General features: G+C 39.2%; 1 non-coding gene across 1 annotated transcript; it reads right to left on the bottom strand.

Moving 5' to 3' along the window:
- Window positions 1–617: 617 nt before the first annotated feature.
- LOC133820059 (small nucleolar RNA R71) lies at window positions 618–724 on the bottom strand. The gene has a single exon (XR_009886493.1). It is a non-coding gene; the product is annotated as a small nucleolar RNA R71 (small nucleolar RNA).
- Window positions 725–18,207: the final 17,483 nt, after the last annotated feature.

Here is an 18,207-nt window from a genome sequence, read left to right as displayed (position 1 = left end):
TTGTATTGTTTCTAACTTGTTTTGTGTGCAATCCCTTGTCATTTCTCAGGTGATACTGTTATATGCGTAGCAGAAAAGGAGCAGATAGTCTTGTTCCTAATAATCCTAAGATAGAGAAAGCGTGCATACAAAATAGTAGAAACATGAGAGTGACTCGTCAAACTGTGGTTATGGAAAATCCTCAAAACAATGATGAGTTGAATGGAGGGGTGCCAGAAGTGGTACAAGGACAAGCTCATAATCCTGCTGTGAAAAGCTTACGGGATTATGTACTCCCAACTGTTACGGGAGTGCAAACATGTATAAGACCACCAGCTGTGGAACCTAATAACTTTGAGATTAAGCCAGTGATCTTACAAATGGTGTAGTCCACTGTGCAATTTGGCGGCTTACCCTCAGAAGATCCTCACATGCACTTACCTAATTTTCTAGAGCTATGTGCAATGTTCAAGTATAATGGAATGAGTGACGATGCAATCAGATTGAGGCTATTCCCATTTTTGCTGCGGGAAAGAGCTAAGAGTTGGTTGAACTCCCTTCAATCAAATTCTACAAATTCTTGTGAGGATTTGGCTTAGAAATTCCTTGCCAAGTTCTTTCCTCCATCAAAGGCTGCTAAATTAAGGGGGGAGATCAACAATTTTTACCAGCTTGATGGGGAATCTTTATATGATGCATGGGAGCGTTTTAAGGAGCTGTTGAGAAAGTGTCCTCATGACGGCAATGGGAAGTGGATGTTGGTCCATAATTTTTACAATGGATTGTGCGGTATTACTCGCTCCATAATTGATGTCGCAACTGGAGGGGCATTCATGAGTAAGAGTGACAATGAAGCATATGAATTGTTAGAAGACATGGCCACCAACAACCACCAATGGTCCGATGAGAGGTCAACTAGTGTTAGAAAGGTTCCCAGAGTTCATGAACTTGATGCCATCACTGCCTTGACAGCTCAGGTTGCTTCCTTGACAAAACAGTTGCAACAGAATACTATGTCTGTTAATGCCATTCAGATGTCAGCAGGTTGTGAAATTTGTGGCGGTCCTCACCAATTTGAACAGTGTATGACAACAAAGTTCAATAACACCATCCCTATGGAGCAAGTCAACGTGTTGAGTAATTTTAATAGGCAAGCCAACAATCCTTTCTCCAATTCATTTAATCCAAGGTGGAGAAGTCACCCTAATTTTACATGGAGAAATAATTAGGACCAACAACCTCATTTCCAACCTCAATCTCAGAAGATTATGCCTCAACCTCCAACTCCACCACCTATGCCACCAGTTCCTGAAGAGAAGTCAAATGAGTTACAAGCTACATTATTGACCTTGACCAACTCCCAAGCTCAGTTTATGACTGAAACTCGGTCATCCATCAGAAATCATGAAATGCAAGTAGGTCAATTGGAAAATTTGTTACAAAGAAGACCTCAAGGAAATTTTCCAAGTAATACTAAGGTGAATCCTAAAGAGCAGTGCAATGCAATTTCCTTGAGGAGCGGTAAGGAGTTGGAAGAGCTAGTTGAGAAATCTATTCTTTCACCAAAAATAGAGTCTGAAATAAAAGGAAAGTGTAACGACCCAACTATTCTATACCTTGGACAATTAATAACTACTATACTAATCATAAGAAAACATACATATGAAAACATCATAACTTTATTATATAAAGAAAAGGTTTGAATACATAAATATGTTACTTAGGATATGGGATCTCATTGTTTTGAAAATAGAGCAAAACATAACTTAAATAAATGGATTACAAAATCAAGTGCGAAAAATAATACATAGAAATAATTTAAAGACTTAAAGACTTCATCCTCTAATCGAACGCTTAGTCCATCGATTTCATCCAGCCTCAATACATAACCCCAAGCTACCAAGAACCTTTCCGCTGCCATAGCTATTCTCCTGCACATATAAACATAAAGGAATGAGCCTAATGCCCAGCAAGGAAAAACTAACAACATAAATCATATACATAAAATTATATCATAACATATGTTATATCATAAACATATACTATATCTGAAATGCCCTACTACCTTAGAGCCGTTACTAAGTGAGTTTAAAACACAACTGTCCAACTAACTGACTCTACGAGGTGTTCAAAGACCAAAAGTGTGACTAACCGGAAGTTAAGGCTGTAATCTTTGAAAATACTTAGCTTCATTGAAAACTTTAAGTATCAACATCTGGGATCCCAAAAATAAGGTTTACAAAATATTTACAACTCAAAAATAGATTTACACTTGATTGACTATCAAAAGAACAAGTTAATACAGCCAGATTCAAAATGCCCCCAACCAAAGCAGTCGGGCAGGCCGAACATGTACGCGCCGCCCCCACGCTCTCCATACTCATGGCTGGTTGACTGACCCCTTGCTTTTACCTGCAACACAGAGCACCCGTGAGCCGAAGCCCAGCAAGAAAACTCACACAGTAAATAACATATGCATATAATATAGTTAACATGTAATCCACTGATAAACAGGAAAACCATCAGACTGAACAAACACGGCCATGCCGCCCCCGAGGCCTTACCAAAGCCTGGGGTCTCGGTCCTTACCGTAAGGATGACTCATGTATCCATTGGGTCCCACCCTGACTATAAGCACTCCATGTGCTAAGTGTTACTTCCGACCCCACGGCCGTTCTCAGCCTTTGCCGCACTCGGCCTTAGCCGTTCATTCCATTATGATCACACATATAGTACATCTCGAAATAATCATTCAAACATATAATAATTCATTTAAGGTTATACATTAGTACTTAATACAATCTAGGGCCATGCCCTGCAATAACACTATGGGCCCATGCCCTGTTCTCGGGTGCTACAGTTTTCTTACCTGTATTCCGAGCTTCACAGTGCACCAAAGTCACGAGCACAGTCCTCTAACTTGAGCCTCGCCAAAACCCTAGTCACAACACATATAAAACACTCTTTAATACTAACCAATTCCAAAACCACTTTCTGGGACCAATCCCGTACTCTCGGGACCTCCAAATTCCTAAAACAATGCATCGGAAACATCCCCCGAACCCCCGGAACAAATGTCCAAAATTGCAAAATTTCCCATCCTGAAAATAGCCTAGCGCCGCGGCGCTACCCGTGAGGGCCGCGGCGCCTAGAAAAGTCAGAAAGCTCCCCCCTGACTCAGCCTTGCGCCGCGGCGCCGAAGAACAGGGCCACGGCACCCCTATGCGAACCCAGAAATTCTGGGTCTTTCTCCTACAATTCCCTCATCCAAAACACCTCTAAACCAACCCAAACACATATCTCAACCCCAAAACCAATTTGAAACCTCAAATGAACCATCTAACAACCTATACACACTAGCATCAAGATCATAAACACAATCACACCCAAAAACCCACACCTTTGATTTCAACTTCAGAAAATTTAAACCCATAGCTCAAAACTTAAACCAAAACAGAAACAAACCTTAAAATTGCATAAAATCCTTACCTCAAGTGGAGAATACAACCTTAAGCTTCTTTGATTCTCCTCCTAAATTCCCACTTCAGCTCCTTCTATTCTTGTTCTTCTTCTTGCCCTAGATTTCCCTCTAGCTTTCCTTCTCTCAATTTTTAACAAAACCCATAATATGACTTAGTGTCTAAACCGAGTACCCCTATATCCCAGCTGAAAATTGTCTAAACTCCTTGCCAAATGACCATTCTACCCCTTCATAGTAATCCTTTCCTAACTATACCTCAAGGGCACTCTTGTCCTTTTACCTACATTACAATTTTACCAATTTCCATCTAAACTTGTTACCCTCAGCAGTAACTAATGGTTACTCAGGTTACTCAAACACCAATAACCAAAACCACTCATTCTCAACTCAACTAATAAGATTCCCAAAGTACCCCTAGGCTCCTCCCGAGCCGGGTACCAAATCCCGTTGTGACTTTTAGACTAATTAGCTCACTAGGACCGTCTCGACGCGTGCATCACAATAAAAACACCACACTCACGTGGTACAAATCACCTAATACAATTATCACATTTAAGCCCTTAACGGGCTAAAATTACCAGTTTACCCCTAACATACAAACGGGGCCCACAAGCATAAATATACAACCTAATCATGCATTCTAATCACATATTCAATCAAATTCATGTAATAACATGTTAATTCACTTATTGCCCTCCAGGCATGCTTAAACAAGGTCTTAAACCTTATTAGCAACTTGGGGTGTTACAATATCATAAACATATGTCATATACTACTACAATGGCCATTATACTACTTAGGGCTTGTTAACTAATCAAGTCATATGCCCATTCAATTTGTGGGGCTTGCTAGCTAAGCAAGTCATATGCCCATAAATTTATTGGGGCTTGTTAACTATACAAGTCATATGCCCAAGTCTACCAACATACATAATATAACATTTCATAACACAACATATCATATAACATATAACATATAAAATCCTATCCTATTTTCCTTACCAATATACCGGGATATGAGAGCAGTATCAGGACTTTGGAACACTCCTAAAAACCACAATAGAAAGGAGAGTATACTAAAGAAAAAGGATGAAAAGAATGAACTACACCATCGAAAGGATACTTACCAACAACAAATCTTACGTTCAAGATCTTAGATTCCTAACCAAGAATAAAGAATACGAGTTAGGATTTTGAGTAGAAAAACTATAAGAATAACACAGAAAGGAACTAGAAGAAGGAATACCTCGAATGCTTCTATAACCGAACTACACCTCGAACCGAAATATACTACGAACCTTACTTCCTGAGTGTTTATTAAGCTTATAAGGATAAAGCTTATCACCCCAACCCAAGTGTTTATCACTCTAAAATAACCTAGTAGCTTGCAGACTCTGAACTTAGCTTGATGAATGAATAAATGGCTGGGTACTAGGTCATATTTATAGAGTTCAAGAATGAAAAGATCTTTATTTAGCTTGAATAAAATAATGGCTTTTTAATTGAAAAATCTTTGAATAATCGTTCAGCAGAGGCTGAAGACTCGGTCAAAAAGATTCTGGACTTTTCAAGAGGTTAAGGAATAAAATAAGCTCGGTTTAAAAAATGTTCAAATATCTGGCACTACAGCCTATATATCGCCCCTAGTAGGTGATATATCACCTGGGCTAATATGTCCGAAGCTCGACGAGGTGGCCGTGCGAAGTTACGTGTTTTTCGTATCCCCGTATAGCGATATATCACCCCCTAGAGCTGCGATATATCGACATACGTTGAAATATTATACATACACGTAATTACACTTTTTTAGCCTAATTTGAATTGAGTAAACAGCCTTGACTAAGTCCTTTAACGATTTCAAAGCTTCTGCCAGACCCTAGGATATTCAAATATTACCCTTAATAAACTTATTTCTCAAAAATACTTAATTCTCATTAAACATACACAAGACAAGTGTTAATATCTTATTGGGTCCATCTAAACCTGATAATATAATAAATATCACCTTCATAATCAGTCATATTAATCAAACTTTAGGTTATAATTAATATTCTTAAACTATAGGTTAAACTTAGAAAATCTACAAGTGTTACTACGAGTGTCCCACTAAATCCTAGTTTGAACCAAAATCCACAGTCATAAAAATACTACAACTACTACTAGCTATTACTATTACTACTACTAGCTATTACTATTACTACTACTATCTAACTAGCTAAGTAAAGTTCTTGGACTCTACAGAAAGGTGGAAGAAAAGGTTACTGAGAACCTTGAGAAGAAGCAACCAAAAATTAGTATTAAGCATCACATCAAGATCCCATATCCTCAGAGGCTACAAAAGAAGACGCTTGACAAGCAGTTTTCCAAGTTCTTAGATGCTTTCCGAAAACTTCACATCAACATTACCTTTGCAAAATCTTTAGAACAAATTCCGAGTTATGTGAAGTTCATGAAGGAAATCTTGTCGAAGAAAAGGAAATTGGAGGATTATGAGACGGTGGCACTTACTAAGGAGTGTAGTGCAATATTGCAAAAGAAACTACCTCCCAAGCTTAAAGATCTTAGTAGTTTTACCATTCCTTGTACTATAGGGAATGTGGTTTTTGAGAAGGCATTATGTGATTTAGGGGCAAGTTTGAATTTGATGTCTCTCTCTATCTATAGAAAATTGAAATTGGGATAAGCTCGCCCTACTACCGTGTCCCTACAAATGGTGGATTGTTCAGTGAAGCACCCAATGGGTATTATTGAGGATGTATTGGTAAAAGTAAACAAATTCATCTTTCCTGTGGAATTTATTATTCTTGATATGAAGGAAGATGAAAATATTCTGATCATTCTTGGGAGACCATTTTTAGCTACTGGAAGGGCGCTAATTGATGTGCAAAAAGGGGAATTGAAGCTGCGAGTGCAAAATTAGGAGGTAACATTTAATGTTTTTGCTGCAACTGAAATTCAAACATGTTGTAGAGTGGATGTGATAATAGGAGGTGGTAGTAAGGTGGAAGTGATCAAGAGAAAGGTCATTGCTCAAGATGGTAGTCGAACAGTGCGTAATCGTGTGAAAATGTTCTTCAGTAGGAAAGCTTGAATGCTACATGAGTGGTGGAAAGCTCCAAAAAGTTGCAACATCATAAGATGGGCTTTCTCATATGACATTGGCTCTTAAGGATTCGAGGGGTGGTCTTGATCCAAGTTAATTTGAAGATGAATTCAGCGTCCGGCTAAATGACGTTAACGACAGCGCATTTGGAGGCATTCCAATACTTTATTTGTAATTTTATTTATTATTTTTATTTAAGTTTTGGATTATGAACATTTTAAATTTTAGTATTTTGAGTATTTTTTTTATTTTTTTATTTTAGGATTAGTTTTAATTTTGTCATTTAGTGTTAAAATTGTAAAGACAAATCATCTAAAAAAAATATGATCACGATGCTACTTTGAGCCCAGCTCATACATTACAAAGTTCAATCCATTTCAGCCACCACATTTTGGCTACATGAGGAAGACGGTGGCAAGGTTCCTTCGTCTTGACCAATCCGAGTTTGACAAGTCAGTTTCTTTTCCTTTGCTTTTATTTTGAACATTGTGGACAATGTTCATATTGTGTTTGGGGGAGGAGATTTACTTTTGTTTTGTATATATTGAGTAGTTTGTTTTACTTATGTTTGTATTTTAGTTGTGTATTGTATTTGGTTAGTCCTTTATTTACTATGTTGTTATGTCTAGGATGTTTAGAGTGTCGTGTTTGTGTGAATCAAGTTGTCAATGCTAGCCTATGATATGGAAGAAAATGTCGTGCAAATTTTTTATCAATTGAATTTGTGTGCTTGGTTAGTCTGCATTGGTAGCTTGTTTCGATCCATAAAAAAATGAATGTGTAGCCATGACTGAAAAACTCTTTGCAATTTGAATTTGAATGTATGCATTGTTAAAAATTGGCTTGTAGTTTGATGAATGAATTAATCTAGAACTTGCTTGTTTATCATTTGAGATGAAATCCTAGATGAGATATGCTTAGGAAAGTGATTTAGGCAATTTCTTGGAATGTTTGAGCCTTTCAAGCCAACCCAAAAGTAATTTTCCATTGTTACCCTTGTTGAGCCTAAAATTATCCTCTTTGTTGTTTGACACCAATTGTGAGCCAAATAGACATTTTGTTAGTTTTCATTCCTTTGCCAAATTACTATGAGCATATGGATAAATAAGGGGGAATTAATTGTGATGAGATGTGATTAGTTTTATAATTTGGTGTATTCTAATGAAGAGTAAAAAGGTTGAGAATTGAAGAAAAAAAAAACAAACAAAATAAAAGAAATTTGAAAATCCAAGCTACACTCATGTTATGTTGTAGAGTTCCAGAATGTTTACTTAGCTAGATAGTTAGTAGTAGTTGTCATATTTTAGATCTCGTGGATTTTGGTTCAAACTAGGACTTAGTTGGAAACTCCTAGCAATAGTTATGGATTTTATAAGTTTAACCTATAGTTTAAGAATATTAATTATAACATAAGGTTTGATTAATATTGCTGGTCATAAATATGATATTTATTATAACCTAAGGTTTAGATAGAGCCAATAGGAATATGACACTTGTCATAAGCATAATTATTAAGAAATTAAGTATTTTAATGATTAAATAAAGAAATAGCACCTACCAGAAACTGTTAGGGTCGTATTTTGACTCGGTCAAAACAGTTATCCAACCTTAATTATGCTGAAAAAGTGCAATTACATGTTTAAAATGTTCACGTAAGCCGATATATCGCAACTGGGAGCCGATATATCGCCTGACGAAGGATACGGAAAACATGTTGACGTTGCACGAACGTACGAACGGAGACTCGGGATTAGGGTAGAGCCGATATATCGCCACATAGGGGCGATATATCGCCCTTAGTAATTTTTTTTTATTTTTGTTTCTAATTTTAAAATCAAGCCTTGACTACTTAGACCTACCTCTGAATGTTTTTGACTGAGTCTTAAGCCTTTGACTGACGAATATTCAAATATTTTCAATTATATTCATTATTTTTATTCAAAGAAGATATTTTATTCCTAGAACTCTATAAATAGGACCTAGTACCCAGCCCTTTTCCCTCATTCTTCAAGCTGAGATCAGAGACTCCAAGGTGTTAGTGCTACCATAGAGTGATAAACACTTGGGTTGGGAAAAAGCTTTGTCATTCTTAAGCTTTATAAAATACTTGGGAAGTGAGGTTTAGTGAATTTCAGTATTGAAGTTAGACCAATCCATAAGGTCAACTGAGGTACTCTTATTCTTTAAGTCCAATTCTCTAAAACTCTTTAGTTTTCTTTAGTTCCTTTTATTCAGATCCTAACTTTTGATATTGGTTTTGATTAGGTTTTTGAAACTTAAAGATCTTTCTTGGTAAATTTCTTCTTGAAGGTTTAGTTCCCACATTTATTCTTTACTCTTTAGAAATTCTCACCATTCATATTGTTGGTTTTAGGAGTGTTCCAAGTCCCGTATTTGTTCTCAAATATCCCGGTTTTGGTAAGGAAAATAGGATAGAACTTTATATGTTTATATGATATGTTATATTATCTTATATTATGTTATCTTATGTTATGTAATGTTTACATTATGTATAGTATGCTTATAGACCTTCGGCATATGACTTGTCTAGCTAGCAAGCCCCAATAATTTATGGGCATATGACTTGCTTAACTAGCAAGCCCCACAAATCTAATGGGCATACGACTTGCTTAGTTAACAAGCCCCAAGTAGTATAATGGCCATTGTAGTATTATATGACATATGTTTATAGTATATGTTTATGATATGATTTATGTATATGTTTTATGTTGTTAGTAGTTTTTCCTTGCTAGGCATTAGGCTCACTCCTTTACTTTCAGTGTGATGCAGGAAAATAGATACAAAGGCGGAAGGATTCTTGGAAGCTTGGCGTGTGTGTTGAGGTGAATGGAGTGGATGGGCTACGTGTCGATTCGAGGACGACGTTATTTTCTTTAGTCTCTTTAAATTGCATTTTTATGTATTTTCCGCCTTTAGCTTTGTAAACAATTTCATTTAAAGTTATGTTTTATCTTAAAACAATGAGCTCATTTATGTATTACAAATATTATTTTAAAGTTTTCAATAAAGTTATGAATTTTTCTCATGTATGTTCTCTTCAAAGTAGTAGTTATGTCTAGTAGGTTTAATGATCTAAGTCTTAGAAATAGTTGGGTCATTACATATGCTTTCACAAAAAACAAGTTTGGGGGAGTTTAGTTTGAATAAAAAATATATATGATCAAGTGAAATAAGCTTTTCTCAACCTTTACCTGGGTTTATATGGGGTTTTCTTTGGAAATTGTTTGGGTGAATTGTTGGTTTATGGGTTCATATGCTTATGGTAATTTGGAGCCTAAATGACATATATCTACCCATTGCCTAAGCCTATTGTTATGAGCTTAAAGTCCTAGTGATTCTTGAGCATATTTTTTCTACATTAGTGGAGAGTGGTGAACAATGTAGGCATATGGATCAATGGTTTGATGAGTTGATGGTGAGTTTTTTTGGCATGCATACATAGATCAATTGTTGAGTAATTTATGTGGTTATGGTTAAATAGGCATTTTTGGATTGAATCAGGTTGTTAGTGTGGTTTAACTAAAATTCTGGATTATTTCTACAAATCAGGATTTTGGACTTTTGCGTGAGATTTTCTTAAATTGAGGCTAATTCAGTGTTGTTGACTTGATTCATAAGTTTGTGTCCTTTGTGTTTTTGAGTTGTCTTTGTGTGGGTGTTTAGTTTGAATCTTTACTCAAGGGCGAGTAAAGGTTAAGTTTGGGAGAGTTTGTTGAGTCTAGTTTTGTGTTGTGTTTTAGGTAGTTTTTATTACTTTTTTTAGCTATTTAGTGCATTATTATGCTTTGTTTTTGCTTGTTTTCAGGTTTTAGCTTATAAATAAAGGAAAAGGACAATTGGAGCAAATTGGTAGAAAAATGATGAAAAATTGGCTTTTTGGTATTGATTCCGTGAAAAGATGAATCCTCAAGCAATTTTATGGCTTCGGTGAATTTTCAGGACCAAAAGCACAAAAATTGAATAAACTGTTAAGGGTCACAGCGCTATGATGCTAAGCTGCAGCCCGGTCCAAGGTAGAAAGCCTATTTTTTAGAAATTTTACACGAGTCGCAGCGCAGGAACAGAGGGCTGCGGCGTGCCTAACTTTGTATGTCCATAAAATTTACACGGGTCGCGGCGCTGAAATTTTGGGTTGCGAAGCGCTTAACGTCCATGCAAAGCCTAAATTGACACGGGTCGTGGCGCTTGAAATGTTGGGTTGCGGCCCACATTTCTTCTGAAGAAAAAAAATTAGGTTTTAAACCTAATTTCGAGAGGACAGTAGCAGACTTTTTTGGGAGGACGATTTTGGGAGCAAGGAATACATCGTGGAGCATCTCCATTCACTCTCTAGAGTTTTTTCTTTTACCTTTGAATTCTATGTTATTTTCCATTGTTGTTTATGTTTAGAATGATGATTATGAACTAAATTTGTTATTATGGATTTTAATTGAGTCACTTGAACACTTATTATGATCTAATGCAAAGTTGATTTTCTTCTTCAATTTTTGAGTCTCTTGCCTATTTATGCTTATTGTTTGATATTTGATTGGCCATCTAGTATCATAATCTACAAGTTTTTGGATCAAAATCTGAAAGTGAGATTTAATTATGCTTTGATAGGTTAGACATAAGCTTAATCATAGAACGAGAGTATCGTGATTGTTTATGTGGCATATTAATATTGTGAATGTTAATGCTTCCTAGTTGATGAATTTATCATAGAAATATAGAAAATTCTCATCTAGGTCGAGGTTTGTAATTCGTAACCTGATTATAAACTGCTTTTGACAATTTTCTAGCTTGATAAGGAGAAAGAAAACTTGCATTAGTAATTTATAGGAGGGATAGTTGATGAGAATAAAACCCCTAATTGTTTAATCTTGAATTTATTTCTTGTGCTTCTTTATCTTTCTTTATTCTTGAAATTTACAATATTTTATGTTCTTGTTCTTTATTTTTACAACCAAAAATATTGTTAACCAAATAGAAAAAAAAAATTAATTGATAATTCAGTCATTGTGGGACGATACTTGGTCTTACCAAGATTTATTACAAATTGCGATTGTGTGCACTTGCATAGCTATTAAATTTTGCAACAGGCATAATCATAATCATTCACATTTACAGGGGCCCAAGCCCTAATCCAATCCATATTTAACAGCTAAGCCAAGCCCTAATCACGTACATCATGCATTGGGTGCAGTTTTCTTACCTCGGGTCTAAGTGTAATGTAAATTAAGAACGACCCTCGAGCACAATCCTGATCCCGAGCCCCTAACGATAACCTAGTCACAACTAAGTATAGAATGTCATCAAAAACAAGCGAATAAAGGCTTCCAGACCGAATCCTAGCCACCGGGACATCGAATTCTACTAAACCAGGTAGTAGAATCGATCCCAAGCCCTAAGGTTTAAGTTCCCGCACTCAAAACACTTTCTGGCCAAAATCCTCTATTTGCACCGCGACGCCCCCAATTAGGGTCGCGGCGCCCCACCATTGAGTCATGGCTCTCACAAACAAAGAGCTCAGCCTTAAATCACTCAGGACGGCCACAGCGTAGCCCAGCAAGCTGCGTGTGACGTGATGCGACGTGACACACCTCCAGGGGCCATTTTGTATGTATGAGCATGCCTTGGTGCTTGATCATTAGTCAAATCTTGCACCAAGTAACCTCAAGGGTAGGGGATGGCACTTTTGTAATTATGTATATGTCTCCCAGGAGAAAATCATATATGTTCCTGGGAAGACTTTATTTCCTTAGAATGCTCCTTAGGGGGAGGTGACCTGGTGACTTAGAGAAGCACCATGGCCACTAGCAGATAGGGCTTAAGCTGTGTACTCCCTTGCCCTATCAGGGCCTTATATGAATAAAATGATCTTTATCCATGTCCCTTTGTGTATGCTTCCTTATGGTCTATGTGTTGCTTGTTTGTTACCTTTGTTGGGCCATCGCGTGCCACTTTCCTATGTTGTATGCTCTAGTTGTTGTGTGGGATGTTGCCTTTGGATGGCTTTCTTTGTGCTTGCTCATGCTTCGTCATTGCCGTTACATGTGCGAGACTTGTATCGTGGCTAACCGTTGGGTTTGTTTGCCGCAGGAGTGAATTTTAGGCTGACTTGCTAGCTGAGAGTGCTAACAAGTGTCGCACGTTTCATCAATTCGAGGAGTCAAGTTGGCGGCCCGTGACACGGCGCGACCCTGCTTCAGGAAACCGCCCTAATATCTGAGTTCGTGAAGGTCGATGCACCCAAGAACAGGGTTGCAGTGCAGCCCCGCGATCTCAGCTTTCTCATATCCAAAAACTGTAACGCCCTGGATAGCAAAGACCGTTACACTGTGTGTTTATAAAGGTGCAAGACTTGCTAATCAAGTCATTTAATTTGAAACGTGTCCCTGAACTACAGTCGAACTAGGGTTAAAAGATTTTGGCCTCAAAAGCTTCATTTCTTGTAAAGAAATATTCTTCCTTACATGGGATCTCAAAAGTAGTAAAGTTAAAAGACAGTCTACAAAATTTATTAGCCACTTTAAGGCAAAACAGACAATTAAGCTTTTCTCATCCTGTGTCACTCCTCAGTTGCCACCATGGCGGCCGATCAGCTGACTATGTACATTCAGCCCCGCAGCTCTCCATCTCAGGATTGGTCCAACTTGCCTTTGCCTTTACCTGCACCACATAGCACCCGTGAGCCAAGGCCCAGCAAGAAAACACAATAACAGAGCATAATTATCAAGCAAACAACTGGATAACTCATACAGCATAAACATGCACTCAACAATCCAACTATTCATGTTATTCAAGTATTCAGCATACCAAGTATATCATTTCATATCAATAATCATTTCACATATGATAACCAGTGTTAACGCCCTTAGGCCGCACCCTCTATTTATCCCACTGACTCCGGTCCGCTTAAACCGAGCTCAGTGAATATTAAGCTATCCTCAGCTACCAGTGGCCGAGCCGCGCCCTGTGCACAAGTATTATTTATGGCACCCTTAGGCCGTTTACCACATGTCCCATGGCATAATACCATCTATGACATCATACAGATATAGGGAGCTCTTAGTCCCATCACAAACACATAACCGAGTGCAATTTTCTTACCTTTAGATTTCGCTAGCTTTGTTCAATTTGATCATCAAGCACGATCTCGTCCGAGCCCTAGCGTACACCTAGTCACAACCATAGATCAAAATCATCACCAAACCTTGAATCCAAAACCTAGCCTCGGGACCAATCCCGAGCCCTCGAGAAGCCCTAATTCCACCAAACGGGGTGGTGGAATCAAACCCCGAGCCCCCGGGAAAAAAATCCTAAGAAATAACCTAAAAACCCCTTTCTAGGAACAGGGTAGCGCTACAGCGCCCTAAAGTGGGCGCTACAGCACTACAACCAGAGCCAAAAATGCCCCAGACCACAAAGCCTAGCGCTGTAGCGCCTAAAGGCTAGCACTACAGCGCTAGTCACAGCACAGCAAACCCTGCATTTTCTTCCTTCGATTTCCCCCGAGTCAAACCCTACCAAAACTCTTCCAAACTTCAATCAAACATAAAAACAAGCCTACCAACATCTCCAACTCACCCCAAATGACCCAACCACAAGAAATTCAATCACATGCACCCCAAAACACAAAATTCACCATGGCTCAACCTAGAGCTCAAAACTCAACAGAAATCAACTGAAATCACAGAACTTAAACCAGAGTTTCTTACCTTTGATGGATGAGCTCAACCTTGGTTATCCTCCACACTAGCTTAGCCTTCACCTCCTCAAAGCTTCAGCCTCAACTCCCTAGAATTTCCCATCAAAACTCAGCTCAAAATCCATATCAATACTAAGAACTAGAAACTAAGTTACAACCTCAAGACCTTACCTCTAATGATGAGTATCACCTGCCAATTCCTCATGCCCAAACCAGGGATCCTAGCCTCATGCTCCTGCCCAAACTCTCTCTGAGTTTTAGCTCCAAGAAACCTCAAGAATTGGTGATGAGAAGCCTAAACCATTGAGAGAAAACCCTTGCTTTTCTCTTTCTTTTCTTTCTTTTTTTTTTCTTCAGACCTCTACTGCCTTCTACACACTCCACTAAGGTATAAAGTCTAGTAATACCTATCCCTTATAAGCCAAATGACCAATTTTCCCTCCCCTTTATAACTAAGCTTTTAAACCTCCTAGGGGCATTTTGGTCATTACACCCAATTCCCGCTGATTCATCGAATGTCTCTAATATTTATCGCTTACTTCTCGACACCTAACTAATCACCAATTATATTCCCCAATATCAAAATAGACTCCAATATATTCTCTAAATTCCTAGAAATACCCCCAGGCTCACCCCGAGCCGGGTATAAATCCCTGCCGTGACTTTTTTGCTAAACCGCTCACTAGGATCGCCTCGAGTCACAGATCACGAATACATCCACATAATAATGTGGTCTCAATAAGTTATCACAAATATACAGTTATGCCCTCAACGGGCCAACATTACGAATATGCCCTTCTAACCTAGTCAGGGCCTACATGCATACTAATACACATAGTCATACCTCACGGATATTCAATTAGTCATATAACATGCTTTTAATCATTTAATTCACATATAATCCAGTTATGCCCTCTCGGCACACTAATCAGGGCCCTTAAGCCTTATTAGTGAATTTGGGTCGTTACAACTATCCCCTCCTCATGAGAATTTCGTCCTCGAAATTTACCTGAATAACTTGGGATACTGATCCCGCATCGCTGTCTCAAGCTCCCAGGTTGCCTTTTCGACCCTACTATTTCTCCACAAAAATTTAACAATAGGAATCATCTTATTCCGTAGTACTTTATCTTTTCGATCCAAAATCTGAACCGATTGCTCCTCATAAGCCAATTCTGTCTGTAATTCCAAGTCTTCATACCTCAACACATGTGTCGCATCTGAGACGTACTTTCGGAGCATAGAAACATGGAATATGTCATGGAATCCTGGCAATGATGGTGGCAAGGCTAATCTGTAAGCCACCTGACCGTTCCTTTCCAGGATCTCAAAAGGTCCAATGAACCTAGGCTTAGCTTGCCCTTCTTCCCAAATCTTTTCACCCCTCGCAAAGGTGAAACCCAGAGAAACACGTGGTCCCCAACCTGGAACTCCATGTCCTTACGCTTGGGATCAGCGTAGCTTTTCTGCCTGCTCTGAGAGGCGAGCATCCTAGCTCGGATCTTCTCTATAGCTTCACTTGTCTTCTGAACCATATCTAGCCCCAAATACTTCCTCTCACCCATCTCATCCCAATGAATGGGTGATCTACACTTCCTTCCATATAACATCTCGTAGGGAGCCACTCCAATCGTTGATTGGTAACTATTATTATATGAAAATTCAATCAACGGGAGATACTTACTCCATGATCCCTCAAAGTCAATCACACACACTCTGAGCATATCCTTCAACACCTGAATCATCCTCTCAGACTGTCCATCAGTCTGAGGATGAAAGGCAGTGCTAAACTTCAACTGAGTTCCCATAGCCTTCTGCAAACTACTCCAAAACTTGGAGGTAAAGATAGGATCCCGGTCTGACACTATAGACTTAGGAACCCCATGGAGACGTACAATCTCCCTCACATATAACTCTACATACTGATCCACAATATATGTCGACCTCACTAGAAGAAAATGGGCTGACTTGGTGTATCTGTCCACTATCACCCACACCAAGTCATGAAGCCCAACAGTTCTGGGTAAACCTCCCACAAAATCCATCATAATGTCCTCCCATTTCCACTCAAGAATATCCAAAGGCTGAAGCAACCCTGCTGGTCGCTGATGCTCAGCTTTCACCTGCTGACAGGTTAAACATCTGGCTACGTACTCCACCACATCCTTCTTCATCCCGGGCCACCAATATACCGTCCGTAGATCCTGGTACATATTCGTTGTACCCGGATGGAGTGAGTACGGCGCCGTATGAGACTCATCCAGTATCTCTCATTTGATCCCCTCATCATTCGAAACACAAATCCGCCCCTGATACCGAAGCAAACCAACCTCAGAGATAGAATAGTCCTTAGCTACTCCCGCTAAGACATTCTCTCTAACCTCCTGTAACTGAGTGTCTACCAATTGCCCTATTCTAATTCTCTCTAGCAGGGTCGACTACAAAGTAATATTGGCCAACTATCCCACCACCAATTCTATCCCCGCTCTATCCATCTCATCAGCTAACTCTCTCAAGATCTGGGTAGAGCTATATAACTGACCCGAGCCTCTCCGGCTCAATGCATCCACCACTACGTTGGCTTTCCCCGGATGGTAAAGAATATCACAATCATAGTCTTTCACCAACTCTATCCAATGCCTATGTCTCATGTTCAGGTCCTCTGTGTAAAGAAATACTTCAGACTCTTGTGGTCAGTGTATACCTCGTACTTCTCCCCATACAGATAATGTCGCCAAATCTTCAGTGCGAATACCACCGCTGCTAGCTCTAAATCATGGGTAGGATATCGTTGCTCATACTCCTTTAGCTATCGTGATGAATAAGCTATGACCTACTAATTTTTCATCAACACACAACCTAATCCCAATCTCAATGCATCGCAGTAAACAACAAACTTCCCTTCCCCCGAAGGAAGACTCAACACAGGCGCAGTAATAAGTCGTCGCTTCAGTTCTTGGAAACTGTTCTCACATTTGTCTGACCAAATAAACTTCAAATTCTTTCGTGTTAACTCTGTCATTGGTGCCGCTATCTTTGAGAAGCCTTCCATAAATCGTCTGTAGCAACCCGCTAGACCAAGAAAACTCCACACCTCCGAGGCGTTCCTTGGCCTTGGCCAATCCCTAACTGCCTCTACCTTAGATGGATCCACCTTAATCCCATTTGCACCCACAATATGTCCAAGGAACGTCACTTCTGGTAACCAAAATTCACATTTCTTAAACTTGGCGTACAACTGATGCTCCCTCAATCTTTGCAGAACCTGTCGAAGATGAATCTCATGCTCTGCCTCTGAACTGGAGTACACTAAGATGTCATCGATGAAGACAATAACGAACTGATCCAGAAAGTCCTTGAACACTCTATTGATCAAGTCCATAAAGGTTTCTGGGGTATTGGTCAAACCAAACAACATGACCAGAAACTCATAGTGCCCGTACCTCATTCAGAAGGCCGTCTTCGATATGTCCTCGTCCTTGATCCTCAGCTGGTGATAACCAGATTGTAGATCAATTTTCGAGAACACCGTCTTACCCTGCAGCTGATCGAACAAGTCGTCAATCCTTGGTAGGGGGTACTTATTCTTGATAGTCAACTTGTTCAATTCCCTGTAGTCTATACACATTCTGAAAGTCCCGTCCTTCTTTTTCACTAACAAAACTGGACCACCCCATGGCGAGTAGCTAGGCCTGATGAACCCCAAATCCAGAAACTCTTGTAGTTGTATCTTCAATTCTTTCAGTTCTGTCGGTTCCATCCTATATGGTGCCCTCGACACTGGCTCTGTCCCTGGCGCCAACTCAATAACAAACTGAATCTCTCTACGCGGCGGCAAGCCCGGCAAGTCCTCAGGAAACACATCCAAGAACTCGCAAACCAATCTACGCTGGCGAAACCTATACACTAGCCACCACACTAGCCACACTAGCCA

The sequence above is a fragment of the Humulus lupulus genome, chromosome 2 (genome assembly GCF_963169125.1).
Source record: "Humulus lupulus chromosome 2, drHumLupu1.1, whole genome shotgun sequence".
NCBI classification, from domain to species: Eukaryota; Viridiplantae; Streptophyta; class Magnoliopsida; order Rosales; family Cannabaceae; genus Humulus; species Humulus lupulus.
This window is presented reverse-complemented; position numbering and strand designations above follow the sequence as displayed.